Source organism: Rosa chinensis, chromosome 2 (assembly GCF_002994745.2).
Source record: "Rosa chinensis cultivar Old Blush chromosome 2, RchiOBHm-V2, whole genome shotgun sequence".
In the NCBI taxonomy this organism is placed as follows: domain Eukaryota; kingdom Viridiplantae; phylum Streptophyta; class Magnoliopsida; order Rosales; family Rosaceae; genus Rosa; species Rosa chinensis.
The window spans coordinates 31,355,796-31,370,422 of NC_037089.1; the positions used below are offsets into that span (position 1 = coordinate 31,355,796).

Genomic DNA, 14,627 nt, shown 5'->3' on the forward strand with positions numbered 1-14,627 from the left:
AGCCATCAAGTGGAAATATACCTCACATTGGAAATAGAAGGTTATCTCAAGCTGAATATCAAGAACGGAGAGCAAAAAATCAATGATTTTTTTGCGATGAGACATTTAAGCCAGGTCATAATTGTAGAAAGGGACAACTAATGGTGATGGAAATATCACAAGATGAAGGAGATCTTTTGAGTTCAACAGATTTGGTTGAGGAGGAGGTTCCACCAATCACTGACCTTGAGGAGCCACTCATCAGATTGCAGGTCATGAGTGATAACAAGTCCAGTCCAGCCACTATGCAACTAATGGGCAATTTTAACAAGAAAGTAGTTCATGTGCTTATTGATTCAGGTGCTACTCATAATTTTATTCATCCACACCTTCTCAGAGGCACCAAGGTACAGGTACACAACTTTTCTCCTTTACATGTTGTTTTAGCTAGTGGTGCAAAAATGAAGATTAGTGGGGAAGCTAAGATTGAGCTCCAACTCCAGCAATTCAGTTTCTCAGATGATTTTTACATACTTCCTGTAACTGGCTGTGAAATAGTTTTAGGAGCTAGTTGGTTGAGGTCCCTCGGTGACATTCTGTGGAATTTTGACACCATGCGTATGAAATTTTGTGTGCACGGTTTTGAGTACCAATTGCAGGGGGACACTACTGCCACAGCGACTGTTATTGGTTGTAAAGCCATGACCAGGCTACTTAAAAAAGAAAAGGAGGCCATGCTAGTCTAAGCGCAACCAGTTTTGGTGAATGAAAAGTTAGATACACCAAATGCACAAATTCAAGCCTTAATCAACAAGTATGAGTAGCTATTCACAACGCCAACAACATTGCCACCAAGCAGGAAGCAAGATCACAAGATTGAGTTATTCCTTAATACACCACCAGTAAGTGTGAGACCTTATCGGTATCCTCATTTTCAAAAGGCTGAAATAGAAAAAATTGTGCAAGAATTATTGGCTAATGGGGTGATTAGACCTAGTGTTAGCCCTTTCTCTTCTCCTGTACTTTTGGTTAAGAAGAAAGATGGCACATGGAGAATGTGTGTGGACTACAGATCATTGAATGCAGCCACTGTCAAAGATAAGTATCCTATTCCCGTGGTTGATGAATTATTAGATGAGGTGCATGGCTCCACAATTTTTACAAAGCTTGACTTACGATCTGGTTATCATCAGATTAGGATGGATACTGCTGATATAAATAAGACTGCCTTCAGAACACATAATGGCCATTATGAATTCTTGGTCATGCCGTTTGGTCTAACAAATGCTCCATCTACATTTCGGTCAGTGTTGAATGATGTGTTGAGGGAATATTTGAGGAAGTTCGCTTTGATCTTCTTTGATGACATTTTGATCTACAGTTCATCACTTGAAGATCATTTGGACCATCTAGAAAAGGTTTTTTTGAAGCTGCAGCTCCATTCCCTGAAAGTTAAAAAGAGCAAGTGTAGCTTTGGGGTTCCATCCGTTGAATACTTAGGGTATGTGATCAGTGCAGAGGGTGTGTCGGTTGACCCTGCTAAAATTGCATGCATTCGGAATTGGACTAGGCCAAATACTATTAAAGGTTTGAGAGGTTTTCTGGGGTTAGCTGGTTACTATAGAAAATATTTAAGGAACTTTGGTTTGATTGCTAAACCCTTGACTGATATGTTAAAGATTGGTGGATTTCAATGGACTTCGGAATTGGAAACAGCGTTTGAAACTCTTAAGCAGGCTCTTATGAACACTCCAATGTTGGCATTTCCAAAATTTTCAAAGGAGTTTGTGGTGGAATGTGATGCCTCTGGGGTCGGCATTGGAGCAGTGTTATCACAAGAGGGTCACCCCATTGCATTTCTCAGCAAGGCATTAGCCCCTCACCATGTTGCATTGTCCGTCTATGAAAAAGAAATGCTTGCTGTACAGCATTGGAGGCCATACCTGCTCGGAAATCACTTCACCATTTACACCGATCACAGAACCATTCAGTATTTCTTGGACTAGAAGATTACCACACCAACTCAACAAAAATGGTTGCTTAAACTAGCTGGTTATAACTATTCAATCCTTTACAAGGCTGGCAAGAATAACTCGGCACCTGATGCTCTTTCTAGAATAGCAGAATGGAAGAATCTTGAAACTCAAGTTGTTACAAAGTATGGGACTCTAAACACTAGCACTGGAATCTCTTCACATGTTCATGGTTTCATACAAGATATTCAAGCAGCTTGTTTAGTTGACCCTGAAGCTAGTGTCATCTTGCAGCAGGTCCAACTAGACCCTTCTACTTATCCTCAGTACTCGGTGCTTAATTCTCAATTACTATACCGAAACAAGATATTTGTTCCAAAGCAAGATAGTTGGAGGGATAAAATCATGACTGAATTTCATAATGGCTTAAGTGGAGGTCATGCGGGTCGACACAGAACATTGAAGCGAATCACAAGGTCATTTGCATGGCCTGGAATGCATCAGGATGTCAAGAGGTTTGTAGCTACTTACCATATTTGTCAGAAAAACCACTATGAGACAATAAATCCTCCAGGTTTATTGCAGCTAAATGTAATTCCAATCAAGGCATGGACTTGTATTTCAATGGACTTCATTGAGGGTTTACCAAGTTCTCATGGAAAGACAGTCATCATGGTCGTAGTGGACAGACTAACAAAGTATGGTCATTTTATGCCTTTAACTCATCCTTATACAGCTTCCATGATTGTGCAACAATTCATGAGCAACATCTTCAAGCTCCATGGCATGCCAGAATCAATTATTTCTGATAGAGATCCCATCTTCAAGCTTATCACCCTCAATCCGATGGGCAAACTGAGAACCTTAATAGGACTTTGGAACAATACCATAGATGTGTCGTGGGAGAAAAGCCTCATACTTGGGTTGAAGCTAGCCCTTGGGCTGAATGGTGGTACAACTCAGCTCATCATTCTGCTATCGGCATGACACCATTTCAGGCTTTGTATGGTTATGAACCACCATCTGTTGCTCCCTACATTCCAGGCTCTACGCGCGGCTGTAGATGCAGTAGATCAGTAGCTTCAATCAAGGGATGAGTTGTTAGCCATTCTCAAACGCAACTTACATATTGCACAAGCTCGGATGAAGCAGTTTTATGACAAAAGGCATACGGAGAGGACTTTTGAAGTAGGAGACTATGTATATTTGAAGTTACAACCATATCGGTAGCACTCCGTGGCGAAAAGACTTGAACACAAGCTGGCACCAAGATACTATGGCCCTTTTCAAGTTGAGAAGAAAGTTGGACCCGTAGCCTATAAGCTCAAGCTCCCATCTTCTGCTAGGGTACATCCGATATTCCATGTGTCCCTTTTGAAAAAGAAAATTGGTGATGCTTCTGTGCTTTCTACACACCTCCCTCCTAATGTTGACCCTCATAATCCAAGATGGTATCCGACAAAGGTACTAGAAAGGAGGATGTTTAAAAAAAAACAATGCATCTGTGACTAGATGGCTTGTTCAGTGGTTAGGGTCATCCATGGAGGAAGCCACCTGGGAGGAGGCCGAAGAACTACTACAGCGCTTTCCTGACTTTCAAGCTTGAAGTCAAGCTTTGTTTGGGAGGGATGGAATGTTATGAAACTGATCCATAATAGCCCGAGTATTCAGTTGGATGGTGTTGCATGTGCTGTGCACATGACTCTTTTAATGATCTGTTATGTCTGTTAATTAGTTGTTAGGGTTAATCAGGTATCATTAAGTTTAATTGCTTATCTCAGTTTCATGGCTGACACGTGTTGCCTTCTGTGTGAGCAGTATGAGATATATATATCAGGATGTAAACGATCAACAGCTATCTATGAAAATTCCCATCTATTTTTGCTTATTTCCTCTTTCAATTTCATCTTTGTTTTGCTGTACTGGGGTTATACCCCTAACAGCCGGAATAGACCTCGATGTAAGTGGAAACCACCTTACCGGCTTGATTCCTTGCTCGCTACTTGTGTAGAGGAGGACGGTTGTGGGAGTTAATTCTGATGGATAATCACTTTTTTGGGCCGATTCCAGAGGAATTGGGCCGGTGCAAATCGTTAGTCAAAATCAGATTGATGAGAAACAGACTCAATGGGCATATTCCTGCTGGAGTCTTCAGCTTACCTGATGTGAACATAATTGAGCTCGATGATAATTACTTATCCGGAGAACTCCTGATGCAGATGTTAAAGAAAACAGTAGAGAAAACTTTCTCTTGCCCAAGACCAAAAACCAAAAGCAGAAGAAGAACAAACCAGAAAAATAGATACACAAAGGGACGGCTGAATGAAAACTTCACTGCTCAAAAACAGAATTGATACAAAGAAGAGCTACTCAACCTGGACTGTTAGTCTACTCCAACCAAACTAAAAACACTCTTAAATAAGGACTAAGGAGAGTTTTAGACACATTAATATTCTAGAGTCCTCTAGCAAATACAACCTTGAAAACGTGCCCGCGCGTTGCTGCAGAAAAATCGTTGTATGTTATTGTTCAATTGTATTAGGACAGTCAGGCAGGAAATATATGACTAAAGCTATGGATACTAATGAAGTTTCATGACCAGAGAAGAGCAACCTCAATATCCAGTCAAGAATTTGCTCCTTTGAAAGATTTGAGTGCTTGAAAATCCATGCAAAGAGATGATTTTTACTTTCCAGTCAGCGAGGAAATATATGACTACTGCAATCTCTCTTCCATTTTGGGGTTAAGCGGCTTCTGCAAGAACCAAGAAAGAAGAAAAATAAGTTATGCAATGATGTTTAATTAACATGCACAAAGTTCACAAATTCCATCTTAAATTTTTCTGTCTCCATGTAACACAACTGAAGATCATGGTATAACAAAACATTATTTTTCAGTCCATATGGTTTAGCAGTGCTATTATTACTGAATGTGTTGGAAACCAGTTATATTCATACAAAGTATACGTATTACTTTCTTATTACTAAAAGGAATTAGCAGAAAGTAAATTCCTTCATTAAAAAAAATGATTTTAAAAATGTCTCTGCAATATGTAAGGTAGTTCTTTGTCAAGCCTCTGAACTATATGCATATAAATGTTACCTAAAGTAGATTATAAGTTTAGGAGGGATATGGAGAAGCAGAGAGAACAACTGGTATTCAATGACAAAGTAAATATTAATCTTAATTCATATTTTCAATTCGATATCAGGAGGGATATCAAAGTTGCTTCTTTCTTCTTCTTCTTTCTTATTTTTAGAGTTAAATCATTCTAAGCCTTAATTCTACCGTAAAAATATACCAATCACTTTTTCTTTTAACAAAAATAACATAGGAAAAAATAAAAAAGTTTGGGCAATGTAATTCCAGAAACCAGATACAAACAAAATTAAATCAGTCATTCAGAAAACAGTTCAATAATGTCTAGCTACCATTGGCAGGCACCATTTTGTGGTTCAATCAATTTTGATAACAAAACCATCATCACTTTCTTCTTCATTCAAACCAAAGCTTAAACCGAAATCAGCTTCATTCACATTTTAATTAATATACAAATACGGAAAATTCAACTACAAAAAACTTACTGAAGACCTGAATTTTGGACAATTTTAAAAGAACCCAAATCAAACACATACCAATTGAAAGGTTTCTCCCAAAGTTGATCAAAATTCTAGCAGCAAGCTTTTCCGAAACAAACCCAAACCTTGCTCCGAAAGTTCATCAAATTCCGAAATACTACATCAAATCCAGAATTAAAGATGCCAAATTGTATATGAAATATGGCAGATAAACTGTGTAAACGAAATGTTTACAACTTGAATACCATACCTGGAGAACTTTTCCGCAGCAGATTGTTGGGAAATAAAGCTGTTTGTGTCGCAAGATTTGTATAGATTCTATGTATGCCCTGTAAATAAAGTGTCCAGCTACAAATAAAGTCTGGCCATTAGATAACATGGGCAATTAAATCGTTCTATCCAATAACAGTAATCAACAAATTGACAGAAATAGAGGAAAAAGAAATGAAGAGTTAAATAAATGATATATCAGCTAATATTCACACAGATTTATCAAGTATAGCTGGAAGAATGAATTAAATTCCTGGCTGGCTGGGATCAATTAGTTCTTGGTTGTAGTTTTACCTCTGCAGTGTAAACTGTACAAAATCAAGAGTTGAAAGCTGAAACATACTTGAAGCAGTAGTATTATTGATGATTCTCTGCTTATGTGTCTTTCTGTTGTCTTTTGTTCTCAGCTGAAGAGATTGAAAAAGTGTTTAGGTTGAATACTTGGATATGATTCATATCAAAGGTGGCATATTTGGTAGTAATCTCAGTTTCCCTCATCACATCGTACCCTTATTCATTCATATTCGGCTCGTTAATCAACCGTAAGTTAATATATCAGTAAAGTATCGCAATCAAATAAGCAAAAAAAAAAGGATGATTGCATATAAATCCAATTTTTCGAGAGACCTACGCGAGGAAAATGAAAAAATAAAAACGAAGAGAAAGACGAAAATGAATTAATTACTGATGAGTAGTCATTCACTCATTTGGCCCATTTCCCTCGTATTTTAGGCACATGTCGCTCTCCATTGCTCTGCTCTGCTCTGCTCTCAGCCCTCAACTCTCGACGCACCCATCCAACAATTCGACTCCTCTCCTCTCATGATCATCTCATCTTCAATTCAGGTGATTCTAATTAATTAACACTATATATCTCTCCCCCCACCCCACATCCTTTTCAATTTCAACCGAAATTACTGCTCTGCATTTTAAACCAACCAACTCAATCTCATAATTAATTTTGCATTCAACATATATAATCGCAGCACGTATTATTTCTCTGTAGACTTTGGTCCTATTTCGTTTCAAGATGAAAGCTTTTCAGAAAATTTAATGGAAATGTCTTAATTTGTTCGTTTCACCCTTTGATCGAGGTTCTCTGGCATTGAGTGTTGATAAAAGATGACACAGGACCAAACAATTATCAACACTCGAGAACAAAGAAAACACCCAAAAACACTCGAAACCAACATCAATTAAAAGCCAAACTCGAAGCCTCACCTTCAACCCTTTCAAATCAACCACTCGAACACCCCTAAGACACGGACACCCAAATCAATTCAAAGACAACCAAAAACACATAAAAACCGAGCCCAGAACAACCCAGGCGCGTTCACAGCTGAAAATTAGGGGAGAGAATTACTGGATTCACGCGGCGACGACAACCGATCTCTCGGTCTTTCTTGATAACTGATGAAGATGGTTGCAGAACGGTAGGAGGAGGAGGAGGAAATGAACGGCAGGATACGACACATCTAGCTCAGTGGCAGAGATGCAAAAAAAATTTAAGCGAGGGCAAAAGAGACAATTCATGATGAACAGTGTAACAGTAAACCTGGTTTGTATAATAACCTGCACCAATAGTCCAATACTACAATTACAATCACAGAGAGCAGCGAACCAGGTGCCCGACTGATACTGTACAAAAGGATGGTACTGGTTGGCTCCTGTTTTTGGCATAATCTCCTCCACATTTCTTTCATTTTCCTTTTGCTTCCACAATGTTGTTTCTCCGTTAGTGATCTTGACGCACTGTTGATGCTCAAGAAAGCCATGATTGGTCCCAAAGGTTCAGGGCTGGAGGACTGGGAGCCCTCTTCTCACCACTACTGCTCCTTCTCTGGAGTTTCATGTGACCAGCAATCACGAGTTGCATGTGGCTCTTAACGTGTCCAGTTTGCTTCTGTCTGGCTCGATTCCAGCAGAGATTGGGCTTCTGAACAAGCTCATCAACCTCACCATTGCTGACACCAACTTGACAGGGAGTCTTCCCCTCGAGATGGCCAACCTGACTTCATTAAAGCTTTTGAACATCTCCAACAGCGACCTCAATGGGAGTTTTCCTGGAGAAATCATACTCCGAATGACGGAGCTTGAGGTTCTCGACGCCTACAACAACGACTTTTTAGGGACTCTTCCGCTTGAGATTGCCAGTCTCAAAAAGCTCAGATATCTACATCTTGGCGATAGCTTCTTCACTGGAGAAATTCCCGGAAATTATTCAAATATTCATAGTTTAGAATATTTGGCCCTCAACGATAACTTCCTTGCCGGAAAAGTTCCGGCTAGCTTGGCTGGGTTGAAGAATCTCAAGAAACTGTACGTCGGGAATGTTAGAATCTCAATAAACTGTAACAAGTTCGACGGTGGAATTCCACCTGAGTTGGGAATGTTAGAGTCGCTGCAAGTGCTTGACATGGTCGGCTGTAAGCTCTCCGGCACGATTCCGACGACTCTGGGCTTTTTGAAGAACTTACACACGTTGCATATATCGAATAACAGTTTGAGTGGTAATATACCTCCAGAACTTTCGGATATGGTAAACCTGATGAGTTTGGACCTCTCTGTTAACAAACTCACCGCTGAAATACCAGAGAGTTTCTCAAAGCTCAAGAACCTTAAACTTCTCCAACTAGTTGGGAACAACCTCTACGGCCAGATACCCAACTTCATTGGTGATCTTCCTCATCTGGAGGCGTTTGACGTTGGGGGCAACAACTTCACATTTGCTCTACCGGAGAGTCTTGGCCGGAATGAAAGACTTACGTCCCTCAAGGTATCCGGTAACCACCTTACCGGGTTGATTCCTCGGGATTTGTGCAAAGGAGGGAGGTTAAGGGAGTTGATTCTGAAGGAGAACCACTTCTTTGGGCCGATTCCGGAGGAATTGGGCCGGTGCAAGTCGCTTGTGGATATCCTATTGATGAAAAACACACTGAATGGGACTATTCCTCCTGGAATCTTCAGCTTACCTGATGTGAACGTGATCAACTTCAACGATAACCACTTGTCCGGAGAACTTCCGATGCAGATGTCGGCTGCCTCACTTGAATTCCTCACACTCACCCGGAATCAGATTTCTGGAAAAATCCCATCCACCATCGGAACCCTCAAGAATTTACAGAAGCTTGAGCTGGCTATGAACAGATTCTCCGGGCAAGTTCCAAAAGAAATATTCAGTTTACAATCGTTATACATACTCAACATGAGCACCAACAAATTCGGAGGTGAAATTCCAGCTGCAATTTCTGATTGTTCCTCTCTAACATCCCTAGATTTTAGTCAAAACAGTTTAGTTGGAGAAATCCCAAGAGGGATAGGCAAACTGAAAGTAATCGAGTTTCTTAATTTCTCAAGGAACAAGCTAACAGGTCCAATACCTGTGGAATTCATATACATGGCGAACCTCACAATTTTGGATCTCTCCTATAACAATTTCACTGGTAGGATCCCAACTGGAGGTCAGTTTTTATCAGACATCGCTTCGTTTGAAGGAAATCCACATCTGTGTTCGCCGAGAAATGTGTCATGCAGCTCCTATAACCACCCACGACCTCGAGACCATAAAGTCATCATCGCTGGACTCACTGGAGCTCTGCTACCTTTGCTACTCATGCCGCTTCTCATACATGTACTTATCTGGGTTTATAGGAATAGAAAGATCAGAATGATTGAGAGATGTGGATCTTGGAAGCTCACAGTTTTCCAAGTACAGCATGATCTCAAAATAGAGGACGTTCTCCAGTGTCTAAACGCAGAGAACATTATCGGCAGGGGCGGTGCTGGAGTTGTCTACCGGGGGACAATGCCAAACGGTGATGATGTCGCCATCAAACGGTTGAAGAGGGATCATGGATTTTCGGCTGAAATTAAAACATTGGGACAAATCAAGCACCGAAATATAGTGAGGCTGTTGGGGTACATGTCAAACAAGGACACCAATTTGTTGTTGTACGAGTACATGCCTAATGGTAGCTTGGGACAACTTTTGCAAGGGTCAAATGGAGGGCATTTGGAGTGGGAAATGAGGTACAAGATTGCTGTGGAAGCTGCAAAGGGATTGTGTTATCTCCACAATGATTGCGTGCCTCTGATTATACACAGGGATGTAAAGTCCTATAACATCTTGCTGGACTCTAATTTCGAAGCTCATATTGCTGATTTCGGGCTTGCCAAGTACTTTCAAGGACCAACAGATTGCATGTCTTCGTTTGCTGGTACCTTCGGTTATATTGCCCTAGGTGCGTAATCTCATTTGTCCTGGCTAATGTCATAAGCACTATCATAAAGTTGGGTAAAGCTATGGTATGTTAACATTTCTCATACATCAACTATTTTTACTCTTCTAAAGACTCATGTTACTACTTTGAGGACTAATATTACTATTTTGAGGACTCATATGGTAAACTAAGAAAATTTGCCACTTTAAGGACTCATGTTACCACTTTTAAAGACTCATGTTACTACTTTAAGGACTAATATTACTATTTTGATGACTCATTTTACCACTTTTAAGGCAATTGTATGTATGTCATACGTTAACACATTGTACAATTTTCCCATAAAGTCATCAGTCTGTTTTCAAAAATGATAAAGTAACAAACCAACCATGCAAGGATTCAATTATAATGCTGAATCACTTTGCCTGTATTTGTTATGATGGTATTATCGAACAGAGTACGGTCGCACAATGAAAGTGGATGAGAAAATTGATGTGTACAGCTTTGGTGTGGTTCTGCTGGAACTAGTAACAGGGAGGAAACCAGTGGTGGAACTAGTGGAAGAAGTTGTGAACTTAGTAAGTTGGGTAAGGAAAACCACATCACAAATCCCTCAGCCATCCACTGCATCATCTGTACTCACAGTTGTGGACTCCAGGCTCAATGGGTTCCCATTGGCAAGTGTCGAGCATGTGTTCAAGATAGCAAAGATGTGCGTCGAGAATCACAGCTCTGCAAGGCCTACAATGAGGGAAGTCGTCTACTTCCTCACTAATCCTCCTTGTTCTGCTCCAGGCATGACAAACCTTTAGATGTTGAGCGCTATGCACATTAATTATTGACTAAAACATTTAGTGCATATATAGCCTGCAACATATCTGGTGCAAACATCACCAATTAGAGTGAGGCTTTGAAGTTTCTATAATAAGAATGGAGGCTAGCATGCAGTTGATATGCTTTGTTTTCCATCTTCTACTTTCTTCTTAGAAGGGCTGCTAGCATATTTACGCTTAAGACTTAAGAGCATGATTTTTCATAGATATAAAACCTCCTAAAAAAAACATGTGTTTGCTTTGATCACCTTCATTATTTCTCACCAAAAGATGCCTGTTGAAATAACTATATGATTTCATTTATAAATAGAAACTCTGTCTACTGCAGCAATGAATGTAGCCTACAAATCTCCAATGATGATGAAAACCAGCCTTGAAGTGTATAACAATGAACTGAACCTCAAGGCTTAAATCAAATTTTGTTCTGATCTCTCTAATGTGAAGATATTGCCTTTGTACGTCATCCCTTCCTATCCTCATGGTATCAACATATCTGTAATGATTCAATTGAGGAAAAACAAAACACAATCTGCAGAGAATAAAAATAACAGATCATTAAATGATTTAGGATACGTGATCTCGAGCCAACCTTCTGGATTTAAGATTCCAAGCAGAATATCATAATTTTTCCGACACACATTCATCAACCGTTGCATTTCCAAAGACAAAAACAAATAATTAAAGTGTTAAACTACACCCCACTATGAAACTGGTCGTGTCAAAGCCAGCCCTGGGATTTCCGGGGCTCTAGGCGAAAAGAAGAAGAAGAAAAAATAATTGGGGCTCCCTACCTTCAAATATCTTTATAAAAAAATTAAATGCGTAAGTTTAAACAACATAAAATTAATATAACAATATAGCAATTTTGCAATATCATTTAACAAAATACTATATTAATTCAAATAAAAGTCTTGAAATTACAATAATCAGTACTCTTGTTACTCAGAAACCCAATTTCAATTGATCGAAAATGTTCACCTGGTCAGTTATTGACCAAGAAAATAATACTCAACCACCTTTGGATGTAAATCCAATGGCAGAGAGAATTATTATAAAGTTGAGGTGTTTTGTTTTCCACCCTTGGATGTAAATCTAAGGGTTATTGAGCATAAATTATTTGGTCAGCTGACCAGGTGAACATTACTGTTCAATTGATAGTCAACAAAGCAAAACAATTTTCAATGGATACAATACCACTATCCAAATATTAACCCCAATTTCAATTTCAATTGAATTTTTTTTTTTTGAGTTAAAGGAGGTCAGAGTTTATTAATAATCGATAAAAATCTCAGAGTACAAGCTTTCTAAATAAGAAAAAAGATGCAACAAATGCATCAAAAATACAAGAAAATAGGAATATAGCAATAACGCATGCACTGTTTTACCACTACAGATTGTTGTCGTGTAGTGAATTTTATAATCGATGGTATGACTACCCATGCATATCCAACTCACAAAATGACAAAAGTCAATTTGAAGAAGAACAGAAGGCAATCTTCCATCAAAAGATCGAAGCCGGCCAAGGGTGTCAAAACATGGCCATGTTGGCATACGATCCCTTTCAAACAAATACCATAATCCCGGGTCCCCGACCCAATACAAATAAATATCAGATCCCAAAACCAATGCAATACTCAGAAGGGAGCCCAATAAAAAAGTTGTATCACGCTTCTGGGTTGGATCCAAGACCCATCCAAATCCCATATCCGGATCCAAAACCAGCACCAAGTATTGCCTAGAATCCAAAGGCGTTCAAACCTTCCACCGCCGACGTCACTCTGTCGACGAAGGTCATCAACTGCCAAGAAGAAATCGATGTCACAAGCCGTGAACCCACAATCTAGTCCGGCCGGAGAAAACCCACACTGATTAACAATAGCATACTCGAAATGCCACCATCCTCGCCGAGATAAGTTGGCCCTTTAAGACGACCATGGAGGAAAGGCAAGAGATCCCACCCTCCACTACCAACAAGACGGACTCTACCACCATTGTCAAAACCTAATCTCAGCCCACCTTCAATGACCTCGGCCACCGAAGAAGGATTGGATTCGCCTCTGATCACATCATCCTCAACTATCGAAGTAGTGAACAGAGAACCACCCCAAATTTGCCAGAGAACACTATCACCGCCGCAAATAACAGGTACCCAACCATTGATCCCAGCTCCCGCTCCCGCTCCCGTAGCCACCAAGCCTGACACCAACTGCTGCAACGATCCAGCACTCTCTTGGCTCTCCGATAAATCAACACCAGGACCAAGAATCCCCTCAACACACACTGTGCCCACGACCACAACGAAGGCAAACACGACGAGGCTGCAGCCTGAAGAAAGTTCCATAAATGGAGAAGGTGTAGGACGTGACGGACGCAAAGATAGGCCGCTCCACAAACCCTAGCAGAGCACTAGGTCATTTTTTTGTTTTCAATTGATTATTGATAGTCAGCAAAGCAAAACAATTTTCAATTGTCAGTTAAATAGTCAAGTTGATTGTTTGATTAATTCATTGTTTTGTAGTCTCAGTAGCACAGTAGCACAAACAAACAATCTGAGATTAAAGAATATAGGAGAACCATAGACCTAGTTTCCTCTCCTACAGTCCTGCACTTCTGCCAACCTACCCAAACACAAATTAATTAAAGAAGAACTCATCACCCAATGACCCAGATACAAAACTAAAGAAGAACAAGATTAAGACATTAAGAAGCTCGTCAACCTCACCCTTGCCGACAACTCCTTAACAGGGAGTCTTTCCCGGGAGATCGCCAACCAGAGCCGGACTTGACATGAGGCTCGTGAGTTTGCCGTCTCAGGCCTAGTGTCTCGTCAGACCTAAATTTTTTTGGGGTATTTAAAAAAATTATTAAGTAAATAAAATGTATGTTTTTTAATAAACAATAAATTAGTTTAGTTGGCAAGTTGCATTCTTTTCTTTTATGTTATCTCTAGCCTAGGTTTCGAATCCCCTTTTAGTTGTGTATTTATTTATTTAATTTTTTTTTTGTACATTTTTTTTCTTTCTTTTTTTATAAAAATGTAGGCCCATTTTGATTTTTTGCCTATCGCCAACCTGACTTGTCTAAACTCTAAAGATAAGAGACAAAGACTTGGACTCAAAATAAACGCTCTTTGTCTGTTATCAAGGAATTGATTAGGGAAGGACTTACACTCCAGAGTCTCCCCATATCAATCAAAACCATTATAGAAGTCATGAAAGCAAAACTTATACGGACTTTTCACGAAGAAATAAAGGATCGATTGAGAAAAGTCGGACATGTGATATGAACCCATTAAAACGCTTGAAATGAAGCCAAGTGAAAACAGGTCCAATTCGTCTTCGTCTCATGGAATAGTGAACAGTACGTTGATTAGGACTTTATCTTAGCCTCTCCTCATATGAAGGAAACTCCCATTGAACACCAATAAAGACCAACTTCTATGAATTTTATTCCATATGCAAACACATTCAAGACGCTAACTTTCCAATTTTGACTTCAAAGATAACATACACAAACTTGGACTCAAGTAAATGAAACACTCCAGAGTCTCCCCAAATAATCAACCAAAACCATCATAGTTATGAAAGTAAATGTATACAGAATTTTCAACTCTGAACTATAACATTGCAGAAGAGAAGCTAATGCAACCAATGTAGAATACATATAAATAAATCCTCAAGTACTAGAACGTTTCATAAAGCAAACACATACAAAACCATGAGAAACATGACAACGTCAGATTTTTATATTGGAATTAAGGTTTAACAATTTATT

General features: G+C 39.5%; 1 long non-coding RNA gene and 1 pseudogene across 2 annotated transcripts; one reads left to right on the forward strand and one right to left on the reverse strand.

The window, feature by feature from the left end:
• Positions 1 to 4,282: 4,282 nt before the first annotated feature.
• LOC112189148 lies at positions 4,283 to 6,239 on the reverse strand. 2 transcript variants are annotated; one of them, XR_002931747.2, is made up of 4 exons: positions 5,781 to 6,239; positions 5,588 to 5,687; positions 4,566 to 4,706; positions 4,283 to 4,453 (listed from the first exon to the last, which is right to left on the reverse strand). It is a non-coding gene; the product is annotated as an uncharacterized LOC112189148 (long non-coding RNA). The 2 variants fall into 2 exon arrangements; XR_002931746.2 differs by having other exon boundaries at positions 4,283 to 4,706.
• A 1,125-nt stretch (positions 6,240 to 7,364) lies between these two features.
• LOC112190068 lies at positions 7,365 to 10,832 on the forward strand (annotated as a pseudogene).
• Positions 10,833 to 14,627: the final 3,795 nt, after the last annotated feature.